At 41.5% G+C, this 15,144-nt stretch overlaps 1 non-coding gene across 1 annotated transcript; it reads right to left on the bottom strand.

Annotated features, from left to right (window-relative positions):
* Positions 1-13,638: 13,638 nt before the first annotated feature.
* Positions 13,639-13,742, bottom strand: LOC115032176. The gene has a single exon (XR_003837838.1). It is a non-coding gene; the product is annotated as a U6 spliceosomal RNA (small nuclear RNA).
* Between the last annotated feature and the right edge of the window lie 1,402 nt (positions 13,743-15,144).

Below are 15,144 nucleotides of genomic sequence, written 5' to 3'. Positions count from 1 at the left end.
GGAGGAGGAGGAGGAGGAAAAAGTAGGGGAAAAAAGTACTATGTCTCTTCTAAAAGCATCCTTTGGGCTGCAGTGATACTGCTGAGCTGTTCATCTGGGCCAGGTTGGATCATTATGGCCCCCTCTGCATGTTGCAGAAGACATCAGTTTATAGCAGCTGGACTACAATGGGGTCACGGGTTTATCTTGTCAGAGGTCATAAAGAACTCTAGTTTATATCTGCACTGTCCTTTTCCCAGAATGGCCACACAGAATTACCACCCTGAACACAATAAGGTCTGGAATCCTACAGAAAGCCACATAAGTGCTCACACGTCCTACGTCCTCATCCTTTGCAAATCTACATTTCCCAGTTCAGTTCGGGACTCGCAAGGACCAAGAGACGAAGATGTTTTGGCTCCATTGGTTTGGAGGTGATCCCTGGCCCCGAAACTCGGGGCACTCGTTGAGTAGCCAGATTTACAAAACACAAAGGGAAATTGTCATAGGAGAGGAGAGAGCAAATGCTGAGGTGCTGAGGGGAAAGTAGCGAAAAGGCAGAAAGCAGATCTAGCCGCTCCATTCAGCTTCCCCTTCTTCTCTGGGTTGGCTGCTTCTCCTTTGCCTCCACAGATTTGCTCCTCTCTCTTCCTCACTGTGACCCTTCTCCAACAAGAACCTCAACATTCAGCTCTCACCCGCTCTCCCTTCCAGTGGGATCAGTTGGCGGGGACTCACTATCAGTGTGAGGTTGCAAACATCTGGTTGGTGGTGATCTCTGAAAGCTTCATATCCTTCACCGAGTTTCCCATGCTGCCTTCTCAGCATCGACAATTCTGCTCCTGAGATAGAGGCAGTAAAGGTGGCAATATGTCCGAGCAAGTGCTGGTTCGCCCGGGTGGGGGTTGGGGGAATGGAGTGTGTGTGTGTGTGTGTGTGTGTGTGTGTGTGTGTCTGTGGGGTGTCTTACAGGCTTCTTAGTCAGATCCCCAAACCTTTCCTGAAGCTCTGTAAGTAATCCCTTCATTAACTTTCCACATGTTAAATTAAGTGTGCCCTTGGTGTCCCTTCAAGACTTGGATGGACGTACTTCCTAAGACAAGAGTTTTAATTTTATTATGTATGATTTTTCTTATTTATTTGTTGGCTTATCAATCAAGACAGAGACTTATTACATAGACCTTGATAACCTGAAATTCCTTATATAGATCAAGCTCGCTTCAGACTCATGGGGATCTGCTTGTCTCTGTCTCCCAAGCACTGGGAGTAAAGGTATGTATCCCATGCCCAGTGCAGTGGTTTGAATAAAAATGGCCCCCATAGGTTCATAAGGAGTGGCCTATGAACTATGAACTACTAGGAGGTGTGGCTTTGTTGGAGAAGGTGTAGCCTTATTGGAGGAAGTATGTTTCAGTCATTTTCTGCTTCCTGTTGATTTAGATGTAGAAGTCTCAGCTCCTCTAGCACCATGCCTGCCTGCATGCTGCCATGCTGCCTGCTATGATGATAATGGACTGAATCTCTGTACTGTAAACCAACCCCAATTAAATGCTTTCCTTTATAAGAATTGCCTTGGTCATGGTGTCTCTTCCCAACATTAAAACCCTAAGAGAGATGTTGGGATCACGAGTGGGGTGTTGCTGTGATAGGTCTGACCATGCTTTTGTTTGGAATAATGTGTATTTTGGAATAGAAAGCAGCTGGACACTTTAAGTGGGGTTTAGTGGGTCATCCTAGTAGGAATATGGAAGACAGTTGTGCATGTGTGATTTGAACTCTGAGGCCTGACCCAAGAGCTTTCAGAGGAGGAGAACTTTAGTGTGGCCCAGAGTCTGTTCTTGTGACATTTTGGTGAAAATTGTGGCTTCTTTATGGCCTTGTTCAAAAAATATGTCTGAGGCTAAACTAATGGGTTTGGACTAACTACATTGGCAGAGGAAATCTCAAAACAGCCAAATATCAACTGACCATCTGGTTATTAGTGTTCACTCTTATGAAGATCTATAATAATTAAAAAAAAAAGCTGAGCAAAGAGAATACAAAGTGGAACATTAGAGGAGAAAAGAAACACCAAGAAGTATAAACAGATTTAAAAAAAAAAAAAAAACTTGATGCTCAGTGGAATAAAGGGAGTGGTGATTTTGGAGCAAGACCCCACCCAGCTAAGTTTCCAATTTATGGAAAGGAATTAAGGAAAAATTTAGGGATGGGTGTGATGGTACACACCTTTAATCCCAGCACTCGGGAGGCAGAAGCAGGTGGATTTTAGAGTTCAAGGTCAGCCTGGTCTACAGAGTGAGTTCTAGTCCAGCCAAGTCTAGGAAGTGAAGGAACCCATCAAACCCAGAAATCTGGGGAAGATGTAATTGATTGAGGGGCCATGTTCAAGCCACAGCAAGCAGCAGAACTTGGCAGCTTCGGGTACACAGCTTTAGAGTCAAGAACAGAAGACATAGGTTATGGGATCTCCCTCTGTGACTAAGGAAAGCTTGGCGGGTGGGTAGGGATGTACCAGGATTGCCCCTGAAAGAGCTCAAGAAATGGTCACTGACTAAGGATGTCAGACTTCCATTTACTGCCTCATGTCTTTGTCATTTAAATGCTATCATTTGCCATAAGTATGGCTACAAATTCTATGATAGTTTGTTTCATATGACTGTTTTACTCATAAGTTCTATAAGAAGCAGAGCCAAATGCCATTGAGAAATGGCCCTGACTCACTGAGGGACAGACTCTGAAGGCAGCCTGAGCAGCTATCTACCCACACATAGTACGGCTTAGATGCATCTGCCATCCAAATCTACATTCCCCACTTCAAAATTTGTACTATTTTTTCAGAGGAAGAATTGAATCAAGAGGTTCTGGAAATCTGAAGCTCACTGTGGGATTTTCTGAAGTCATGGAAAGCTGAGAAAGGCAAGGGGCAAGAGTTCAGAGAAGGTGGGCAGACAGCAGGGTATGAGAGTCCGTGCTATCCCTGACAAATGGAAATCCCATCTCCAGGGCCCTTTCAAATGTAATTCTGGAATTTCCCTTATCAGCCTTAGTTCAGTGACAGGTCTGAAGCAGTGTCTTTCCAAGTGTCTTTGCAGCTGAGTTTATTTCTTGGGAATCCAGTGAGCTCCCATTGGTTCAGACAAAGCCATATGATGGGCTTAATAGATCTGAGAGTTAAATTCTCCCCTCAGGGACAGTGATGGCTGCCTGCCATTGTATCAGCTATAGCTTATGATGGCTGCCCTCTCTCACATCCATGAGTTTTCTTCTTAACCACAGGGCTTCCATGGCTTCAATTACATCCTCTTTCATATCCATTGAGCAGGTGCCTCTCTCTTTAGCCACCAAGTACCACAATCGTTTTATTCTTAGCTACTCTGTTCTCATAGCTTGTGGGGCCCTTTGTTTTACAAGTTTTTCATGTCACACACATTCCAATGCCCACAGAGTCACCCCCCCAAAAAAAAACCCAACTAAGCAGCACAAGTGAAGAATGAGGCATTCATGAGATTCCCTGCCACCAAATTCTGAGTTAGGGTCCCCAAAGGTGATTGGTTGTCAGTGATTCGGGTAGATTCAAGTACATTCTATAATCAGAAAGATGGATCTCTGTTTGGAACTCCTTTCCTGACTTGCCACAGGGGACACACAATGGAGAACCATCTTTCAAGACAGAGGACAGCCTAGCCACACCCCTCCAAAGCTCAGAAAGAACAGACTCGTTCCAGCTCCTGGTCTAAAACCTGTTGTCCAGGGTAGCTCTAGCAGTTGGAAACGCTCAGAGGCAGAGCTCTCCAGCACTGAATCTACTCTAAATTTAACATGTGGTTTCGGGGGCCATGGTTTCTAGGGTGGTGAAGCCGAGTGGTGAGAGCAGGAAGCCGACAGAGAAAGGAGGATGAAGCCCTCAGATGCTGCGTTACTGTCAGTGAGAGCCTTTGAGTGCTATTGCCTGCTTCTGACGTACTTTCCAGAAGAGAGAAAAGTTAGATCATCTACATTAGTTTAAATGCATTCTCCTTTTAGCAACTTTATTCTAATGGAGTCCATTAAGTAATTACCCATAATAATAGATTCATTTCATGTCTAATTAATTATTAAAGGAAGAAAGCATCATCCAGTTATAGAATCCATTAAGAGTTTTTTTATAAATGCTGTAGAGTTGCAAACTTTCTGAAAATTTTTCATTTAAAATGGATTCCCCCCCTTCTTCTTTTTCATTATTTTTATTCTTTGGCCTTGTAACATCTTTGACAATAAAAATGATAGTACACAAGAAATATTGACAGCATGACCAACAACTTGGCTCCACATGCAAGGATCCTGACTGGTTCTCAGAGGCTATGCCTTGGCACTGGAGAGAGGGGAAAGCCAAAGCAGGAAGTCTAAATGTTTCAGCCAGATGTTCTGTGTGTTTCCACAGACTTCCCTCACCATCTTGCTGGGTGCCTGGGATGAGACATCTTTCTTCACATGCAAGAAAATATCCTGCAGAGAGCATATTGGGGTGCATATGTCCTTATAAAGGGCTTTATTTTCTGCTTCCAATTGAGTCTCTAAAAGTTAAAGCTTATTAAAAACTTCATTGCAAACAACAACAACAAAACAAACAAACAAACAAACAAACAAAAAACCCAGCTAGTGATAAAACGCAGTTCACATCTTGGCCTATAAAAAGAGAATATAGACATTTCAAACAGGAGGTAATGAAAAACACACTTAACCCATTAGTCTGTGGTAAGATATAAATAAAATTTTGATAGCTTTAAACGCAGGGGTCCTTGGTCATATGAGCCCAACAAGATGGATGCCACGACTCCCTTGAGGATGTATCTCCTAACTCTAAACCTTCATTCTCTTCACTAACAACAAAATCAACCAAACAGAATGAAATACTACCACATCTCATGGTTGGTTAGTATGGAAGTAAAAATAGGTATTTTGTTTTATAAAATGTTGTGATGTTGACACAGGACACTCCAAAGTTTGTTGCAAGGAGGCCTGCCCTGCATGTAGCGTTGCTCCGGGCCATCTGAACCATGATTATTAGCTCCTTGTGTTCTGAAATTCAAACAGTCCTCTTCTGCTTGGAGGGCACCTTGCAGCACCCAAACTGTAATCTCCCTGGATCTGGGTCAGGGGTGGGAAGGAAGGAGTGTCTCGGTGCTCCATGGGGTCCTGTAGGCTTTGTATTTCCTTTGCTATTTCTGTCATGGGACTCTGCATATGCACTCACTCAGCCTGCATCCTCTACTTTCCTCTCCCCTCCCTTTTTACCTCGTCTGTTACTACCCTCTAATCCCCTGACCACAGCTCTCACATGTCTAAAACAGGTTTTTGTCACTGTGGATGTGACAAAAACCAACACCCTTATCCCACAGACTTGTTAAAAGGACTAAGCTATACTCTGTATTTGGACCAAAGTCTCCATCTGACACCCCACATCCCCCACACTCTCAATAGCTCCTGTTTTTTTTATTGTTTTTGTCTTTTTCTTTAATACCAATATTCAAGATGAATGAGATTTTTTGAAAACATAATTCCTTAAACGATTGTCTGGTATGTTCTATGTTATGATTCGGCAGCTTTCATTATTTGATTCTTGGATATTTCATGGACCAGGGGAATGTCCACAGGGAGCTGCAGACAACAGAACAAACCATGTCAGGAAAGACAGGAACGATTCGGAATGAATTGAAGCAGCAGAAATAAATCTCAGGTTCACTAGAGGAAGCTGGCAATGTGTTAGTGGTATTTTTCTCTTTTAAGAAAAGTATTTTTCAAAGTCTCTTTGGAGGGAGGTTTATGGATCAGGAGCCATATGTGAAATGTGATCTGGAGGAGAGAAATCATAGTCTTACAGCTGGCTGGCTAACCAGACTCGAAGTATATTAATGAATAGTCAGGCTAACCTGAGACTTCAAGTGGTGAACCATATGGCCCTGAGGACTGGTCTTATTTAGACTGCAGTATAAGTACCCATAGAGGCCACTCTTACAAACATGCTGAGAACACACATGTGCAAAATTCTTCATTCAGAGCTTGAAGGGACCAGGAATGTGCCTCAGTGGTGGAGTGTTTAACCTGTTAAAGGGTCTTGAGTTTAATACCTATACATACACAAACATTTACGCGTACACAAACATACATGCACATACACAAATATAGACATATATACAAAGATAGCATCAGGATATATAGTGAGCTTAGTATGTTCAACCATAATATCAAAATAAATCATTTTTCACTTGAAAGGCTAGAAGGCTGTTCATACTTGTTTTGGAAATTTCTAGATTCCTGAGGTAGAGTCCCATTTGAAGGAGCAAGACTATAGATAGAAGTAAAGGGAAATGGACACCAGACAACCAAGCCCAGCAGATATGCACCCTAGGGTCACATTCCACTCTATGTCCAAGAGAAGATTGGATGACAAGCGCCTAGAAAAGCCAGGGCTGAGAGAAGGAGGGGGAGAGGCGTGTTAGAACTCACAAAGTGTTTTCACGGTGCAGTGTTTTCAGTGGGTCTCTATAATCACAGGTCAGGGAAAAGATCACTGCAAAGAAGATTCTGGAAGGATGATTTTAGTTCCATGCTTGAAAAAAAATAAAAGGGAATGATTTAAATTGTCCAACCAAAGCCCAGACAGGTGTACCCAAAGAAAGGGGCTGACTGAATTTTTGTTGATGAACCTCTGACTAAGTAAACAGCTGTATTATATACCACGGAGATAGCAACAACCTGATACAGCAGATGTCCAAAGGATATGGCCAGTATCCATGGCACAGTCTAGACAGCTGTGCTGGGTCTGGCTACTCCAATCACCAAAGCACAAGGAAATCTGAACCTTGCAGTGACCCACAGGTGTCTGCACACGTGCACGTTTATACGTTTATCTGTGATCTCTATCCAAGTGCTTCTTGGTTCTGCAAGGACTAGGATAAGTGTAAACATTTGACATGTCTTGATTGAAGTTCAACATGAAGAAGACTTGGAAATGCACTCTATGGTATGACCTGGAGAGTTCTCTTTACAGACACTGTGATTACATTCAAAGAGCAGATCTGAGGGGCTTTGGGAAAATATCCTAATAAGTATTTCTCTAACTCACTTACAGTCTTGGGATGATGATAATGGCAGCAATGATAGCAATTGTGATTTCAGTTCACTGAGAACTTAGCAAATGTTTCCTTAGAGCACACATTTATTACAGTTACTAAGAATAGCTGATATCACTGGGCAGTGGTCGTACGAACCTTAAATTCCAGCACTTAAGATGCAAAGGCAGGCATATCTCTGAGTTTTAGTCCAGCCTAGTCTACAAAGTGAGTTCCAGGACAGCCAAGGCTACACAGAGAAACCCTTATCTAGAGGGGGGAAAAGAAAAGAATAGTCTATATCATGCACCAAAAACAATTCCAAAAAGTTTACATATATTATATCACTAAATACTCATGACACCCCCAGGAAGGGAGGTATCAGGCTCATGGCCATGTTGAAAATAAGATGGTGCCACAAATGTTTAATAGCTTGCTTATAGCTATATAGTTATAAGTAACAATACTAGGACATCTCCAAAATGTTTTTGTGCAAGAAACCTATAAAACAAATAAAAAATAGTTCCATTATAGAACGAGGAAAATGGATATCAAGAATTTACCTGTCCAACATCACAACATTTATTCAGCAAGAAATGAATTCAACTCAGTCTTTCCCCCCAAGCTGTACTTTTCTGCCTGTATACCCTTAAATGTAGAGTAACCAATGAACCGCTCTCAGGACACTCCTGGCTTCTAGAGTAACACACTCTCATTTCAGGACGATAATACTACTGTATCCGTGCTATCCTGGGGCATAGATAGGGACATCAAGTCCCTACTGAAATGCTCAGAGATTTCAGAGAGTGTTCAGAAAGTGGACTCTCCATACAGCTAACTATGTCGAAGTTTCCAGGGGTTTGGTGACTCTCCTCTGAGGGTGATCAGAGACTCCAAAAGTAGAGCCTCTTGGGTCTTATGGCAGGGACCATTAACAGGAGCTAAAGGCCATGGATGATAAGCCCCCATCCCCCTGGCCATATTTTTACATGACAATCCACAGGTGTCTTGAGAAAGGAATGAGAGGGCAGTAATGGTGGCATGTCTTGTTAGCATCTTTTTTTTTTTTAAGCAAATCTGTGCTGTTTTAAATTCTATCCAGAAGAAAGTGAGCATAAGGCTATCCAAGGGCCTCTGTATCTTTATAGGCATCTTCTGGAGGCTCTGAGATGCTTTGTCCTATTATGTCGATGGAGAACTCAAGGAGCAAAATAATCAACAAAGCTCTTAAGACGATCTGTGACACATCAGAAAATAAATGTTCATGGTATGTGATCTCTTTTACAGTGTGTGCTCAGAACCTCAATTTTATTTCTTGCTCCATACTTGGATCCACGCTTCCTAATTTGTGCTGTGCTGACTACTGTGGCTTTTCTCTGTGCATGAATACCACTGATAGTACCTCTGAAATGAATACCACAGTCTGGCTTGTAGGTGTAAGGGTCACCTTTGAAATGGTACCAGGAATGCAGGCTGAACTAGTGACATCAATGTGGAGCAGATGACCAAAGTCTTCAGTAAGATGGCAATCAGCAGAAGGTGGGGCAAGAAAACAGAACAGAAATTATGGAATGAGCTGTGATATCAGCTCTTAAAGACAGACAAAATAAGGTCCTTCACACATGCCCAAACATGGGATATCAGCTAGATTTTATAATTTTGTCTGTTCCTATTCTACAAGTTTCATCTGGAGAGATAGAGGAAGAAAGAAAATGTATGAACTCTTTGTAAAAATCTCCCTCGTTCATTTCTAGGATACTTGGGTATCCTATCTGCCCAAGCTTCCTTCTCTCCACAAGCAACTTGTGTACAATGAAATTCCACTTGGAACTTCCAAATGATGGAATAAACAAACACACAAGAATTCAGACATTCAACGCAGACACGATCTTGGCCTCCAGTGTTGCCATGTGAACTTGAGCTTTACAGTGTCCTGAGCAAGCAGCTCTGTCTCAGCTGTTGCCCTCTCAGGGAAGCTGCCAGGCCTTGAAGGCACCACCCATTATATTAAAGAACGTTGGCAGGCATGGAGGGCTTGTTACTTAATCTATAGTCAAGCTGTTGGAGCCTAAGTTAACTCATGTTGTAGAGATGCTCACTGCACCAGCAAGATCAAACCTTTTTTAAAAATACAATCTAACCACAAATGATTTGGCTCAGTATACTCTCATACTTGGTTTCTCCAATATGTAACTCGTAAGTCCTAATGCATCCTCCTTCTTTACAGGAGATGAAGGCTTGCCATGCTTGGTGAAATTGCATAAGATAAGCCTGCCAATTCTTCTCACTCAATAGCATCATCTGTTTGAGTGCTGCTAGCCTGAAACATGTCCTAAAACATCTACCACTGTCACTCCTGGAGGAGGAGTCATTGAAGGAGTGCCAGTGACCTGGGCCTAGTTAGTGTCGGTCTTCACACCACTGGACATAGCATTAGACAAGTGGAAGTGTGGGGACATGGAGTGCTATTATATATGAGCTAAATGATTCTTTTTAAATAAAAGTTGTAAATTTTTATTACAAATAAAAATTTGAAGTTCTTAAAAGTCTCAATGTGACTGGATATGAAAAGATTTTTAAAACCTTCAAAGGTGTTTTGAGAAAACAGTATCTTTCTCTAAAAACATGTTTGTCATTTCCAAAAAGAAAACATCTTTAGGAAACAAACGAAAAAACTATCCCCGGCAAAATGCAAAAAACAAAAATATGAAAGCACCAAGACAATCAGGTTCTAGCTTTTGTTCCCTCCTTACTGCTGGAAACTTATGTTCTTTCCTCCTCCTCCTCTTCCTCTTCCTCCTCTTCCTCCTTCTCCTCCTCTTCCTCTTTCTCCTCCTCCTCTTCTCCCTTCTCCTTCTCTGCCTCTTCTTTCTCCTCCTCCTACTCTTCCTCCCCCAATCCTCTTCCTCTTTTCTTTCTAATTTTAGTTCTTTTCTTTTCCCTCTTCTTCCTTTCCTTATTGTTCTTCTTCCTGTTCTTCCTCTTCCTCCTCCCCCTCTTTCTCTTCTCCTTCTAATTCTAGTTCTTCTTTTAATTCTTCTTTTGTACATTACACCCTGACCACAGTTTCCCTTCCTTCCACTCCTCCCAGTTGCTCCTCCCACTTCCCCTCTTCCTCTGATCCACCCCTCCTCCCATTCCCTTCAGTAAAGAGTAAGCTTCCAAGGGTTATCAACCAAAGATGGCATAACAAGATGTAATGAGACTAGGCACACCCACAAATTAAGACTGGATGAAGCAACCCGGTAGAAGAAGAAAGAGTCTTAAAGCAGTAAAAAGAATCAGATGCAGCCCCTCACCCCCACCCGCCTCCCCACACTCCTGCTGTTAGGAGTTCTATAAGAACACCAAGCTGCACAGCTGTAACACATATGCAGAGGTCAGACCCATATTGGTTCTGTGATATCTGTTTTTCTCTGTGAGCCCCTATGAACCCAATTAGTTGATTCTGTGGGCTGCTGCCTTATGATGTCCTAGACCTCTCTGGCTTGTACAATTCCTCCCCATCTTCTGAGGGGTTTCCTGAGCTTGCCTAATACTTGGCTGTGGGTCTCTGCATATGCTGGAGAAGGTCTTTCTGATGAAGATTATGGTAGGTTCTGGTTTCTTAGTATAACAAAGTATCATTAGGAATCATTTCATTGCCTATCTTTTTTCCAGCTAGTCATATTTGTTTCTATCCTAGGTCTCTGGGGTATCTAGCCTCTGGTTCCTGGTGATCTAGACAGTGTTAGGTGTGGGCTTCCTCTCAGGTCCCCACTAGAGCCCTCCTTGTTACTTAGCCTCTTTATTCTGTGGATTCTTGCCCTTTACATAAAGGCTAATATCCACTTATAAGTCACATTTGTCTTTCTGGGTCTGGGTTACCTCATTCAGGATGATTGTTGTTTCTAGTTTCATCTATTTGCCTGCAAATTTTATGATGTCATTTTTTTTTAACAGTTGAGTCATACTCCATTGTGTAAATGTACCACATTATCTTTATCCATTCTTTGATTGAGGAAGATCAAGGTTGTTTTTGGTTTCTGGCTATTATGAATATAGCAGCAATGAGCATAGTTGAACAAGTGTCTTTGTGGTTGGATAGTGTCCTTCGGCATATGCACAAGAGTGGTATACCTGGTCTTGAGGTAAATAGAGTCCCAGTTTTCCGAGAAACTGCCATATTGATTTCCAAAGTGACTGAACAAGTTTGTACTCCCATCAGCAATAGAAGAGTTTTGTTCTCGATCCATCTCCTTACCAGCACAAGCCATAACTTGTGCGTGTGTGTGTGTGTGTGTGTGTTTAATTTTAGCCATTCAGACAGGTATAAGATGGGATCCCAATACTTAAAGAAATGATGAACACTTTTAGTCATCGGGCCAATGTTCATTTACTCTTGTTGGGAGGCTAAACTTGAAGATGGTAGAGATGGTAAGGCAGCTGACCATCCATAATATGTCTCACTGGCCAACCTCGGGCCCTTTCACCTGATTATATGCAATCTTCATTTGTTCTCCCCACCTGGGGCAGGGGCAGAAACTGTAGGAATGCCCAGAGTGCTGTGGGGAAGCATTGTGCCCGAAATAGGGTGGTGGTTGTCGGCTCGGTCTTCAAAATACTGTATTTATTACCTGGAACTGCATCTCCTCCAGAGCCTGTGATGAGTCTCTGGAATTTGCTCTTCACTCTCACTCCTGATGGAGCTCAAAAAACTAATTTTACCATTGTGTGTGTGTGCATACATATGTAATTTGATAATAAAGTTGACTGGTAAATGATAACTTGATATCACTGGTTTTTTTGAATCATAACAAAAATATCTCCAGATGAATCAGTTATAAAAGCCAAAGAAAGTAAGTAGTTTATCATAACTATGCTGATTAGTATTTGCCAACTTATCACAAAGTAGAGTCATCTGAGAAGAGAGAATCTTAACCGAGAAATTTTGTCTTCATTGGACTGGTCTGTGGGAATATCTATGAGCCATTTCTTGATTGATTATTGATTAGGGCAGAGGAAGTCCATTGGGAACACATCACCTCTGAGCAAGGGTCCTGGGTTGTATAAAAAAGCAGACTGAGCACGCCAGTCAGTTGGGTGGCCTGTGTTCTAGATCTTGCCTTCAGGTTCCTGAGCTGCAATAAACCCTTTATTCCCCAAAGTTACATTTGGTCTTTGCTTTGTCACAGCAACTGAAAGCAATTGGAACAGTAACTGCGCTGCTAGTTTTGTGTCAACTTGAAACAGTCTGTAGTCATCTAAGAGGAAGGAGTCTCAACTGAGAAAAGGCTTCTAGGGAAGGCCTGGCTGCAGACAAACATGTAGGGCATTTTCTTTCCTTTCGTCTTGTTGTTTGTTTTGTTCTGTTTGTTTTGAAAGAGCCTACTGGGGAAACCCCTACTCAACTCTTGATTCGGCATGCATCCAAGAATCACGAACAGAACAGAACGCCTTGATGTAAATACATGAGGTAGTTTAATGACGGAGCTCCGGACCAACATGCATCTCACACAGGAGATAACAAATGTCGGCCACGAGGCTTGGAAGCTAGGGGTTTTTATGGGGTAAGGGGCTTAGGGGTGTGGAATTCAGCATAGTGACACACTATTGGCTTATTCAAACATCAGCAGAAAAATTACATGTACGTGCAGGGTGTCAGAGTTCTGTGAGTTGTTGACTCAGTTTAGATAGCCCTGTTATGTCTTCACATTCCTCTTTATCTTTAAGGTTAGCTGTTCCCAGGAATGTTTTAACTATGGGGCATACCCAGGTTTTTTTTTTTTTTTTTTCTCAGCCCCAGGCAGCCTCTAGGCTCACAAACAACCAGCAATTTCTGAGTACTTTATATGGCTTACATGTCTTGAAATTTCATCTTTCTTTCAGTTTGTTTTGACTTGTTTATTTATTGGCATTTTCTTAGTGCTTGATATATGAGGGCTCAGTCCATTGGGAGTTGGAACACCCCTGAGCTGGTGGTCATGGGTTCCAGGCTGAGCAAGCCACAGGGAGAAAGCCAGTAAGCCAGTAAACCTCACTCTTCCATGGGCTCTGTATCAGCTCCCTATTTGAGTTGCTATCCTGATTTCCTTCAGGGATCAACAATGATGTGGAAGCTTAAGCCAGATAAACCCCCAAGTTGCTTTGGCTGTGGTGTTTCATCAAAGCAATGGGAACCTCAGCTAAGGAGCTAGTTTGAAAATGCATGTGGTAAAGATTGTGTTACAGAGAGAAATAGGAAGAAACCAAGTTGAGGAGAAGCATTAGTGATAGATGATATCAGTGGACATTAGGTTCAAACAGCCTGCAGAGGGACACTGGGATTAGGAGAATGAAGGGACAATGGCTTAGTTAGAAAATAGCTCCAATTTCTCTTCAAGGTAAAGCAGAAATCCCCACTCCCAACCAAGTGTGGGGAGAAAAGCATCACCCAGCCAGCTGTTCAATGCTACAGTTGGTTTTATTATTATTATTATTATTATTATTATTATTATTATTATTGCGGTGTTATTATTATTATTATTAATCCCATCACAATTCCATGTATTCTCACTTAAAAGAAAAGCAACAAAAACACGTTTTTTCTTTTAATATGTAACATCACAAATCTTTGTGTCATTTTGCACAGGGATCGTGCTAATCTTCTCTGTATCATTCCAATTTTAGTATGTGTGTTGCTGAAGCAAGCACAACAAAATTTTGAGTCTCTGTTCATGAAGGAGTCACACAGATTTAGTATCAGACCCTTTGTAATTTGAGGCTATCTCTCTGTCACAGCAGAGTTTCAGCTGTAACTAGAAGTTTCTGCTCAAACCCAGGTATCCGGATGTCATTGTTAGCTTTGGCCTTGGCTATGTTATCTCCCAAGGGAAGTCTCTGTATATTAATTATTCTGATAGATTTTTAAAACTTGCGATGATCCATAAGTTATTCATGAGAGATTGGTAAGGATTTGTCTGAAAGTCTGCTTCGTGACAAAAAACTGCAAGTAATTTTATAAAGCAAGTTAAATGAAGCCATTTGGGTAATGTTAAAATGTATTTAACTAAATATGTTTTAAAACTTCATTTCCTGGAATCCAAGTGTTTAAATAACTTCACCATGATAAACAGATGAACACAATTTTGCTAAAAAGTTTGCTTTGGCTGGGAGCCATCAGATTGGTTAATTAGTAAAAGATGATCATATCTCTGAAGAGTATTTCAGTGCGACATTTGTAAACCCTTCTGTTAAACATTAATTCAAAGTCTTTAAAATATTTATAGAGAAAAGTTTCAGGATCATAACAGTAGGGAACTGGTATATGTTTGTGTTCAAAATAATTATCCGGTATTTTTTTTTTTACCACACATCTAGCTCTGAAAGACAATTGGTCTGAAATGAATGAATGAAAATTGATAATTATGAAATCATTTGGGGACAAAATATTTCATTTGAATATATGTATACTTAAGGAGGATGTGTGGAGACAAGAGCGCAGCCTCAGGTATTGTTTCTCATGAGCCATTGACCCTAATTTTTGAGAAAGCTTCTGTTACAGGGCCTGGAGGCTCACCCATGAGTGAGGTTAGGTTAGGTGGCCAGCAAATCCCAGGTATCTGCCTGTCCCTGCCTCCCGGGGCTGAGATTAAAGGTACCCACCAACACGCCTGTCCTTCTCCATGGATATGGGGTGAGGGTTAACTCTTCATGTTTGTGCATTAACAACTGAAGCAGCTCCCCAGCCCACAGAGCTCGTTTAAATACATCTTTCAGTGCCATTCAGTATAATAAAGTGGATTTTAAAAATTTTTTCAAAATTGTAAGAATCTGAATTTTTGCTTTTATGAAGCATACCTGTCAGATAAGATAATAAAAAACTTACTAAGCTTTATCAAATGTTGGGTTTTCTAAAATCAAAAATAGAAAGAAAAAAATGTGCCTGCACTTTTTCTGCCAATCATTGGCTACTGAAGACAGTGTTGCATGGGAAGAGCCCGAGCTTTCTGTAGCAATTGAGTAAAAATAAATCAATGTCCTTACAGCATCTGGCAAATAGCAGAGCCTTAATGATCAAATAAATTCTTCACAAAGCTGGAAACTTATGGGAAAG

Source organism: Mus caroli, chromosome 10 (genome assembly GCF_900094665.2).
Source record: "Mus caroli chromosome 10, CAROLI_EIJ_v1.1, whole genome shotgun sequence".
Lineage (NCBI taxonomy): Eukaryota > Metazoa > Chordata > Mammalia > Rodentia > Muridae > Mus > Mus caroli.
Note: the sequence above shows the minus strand (reverse complement) of the source record. Positions and strands in the feature narration are given on the sequence as shown.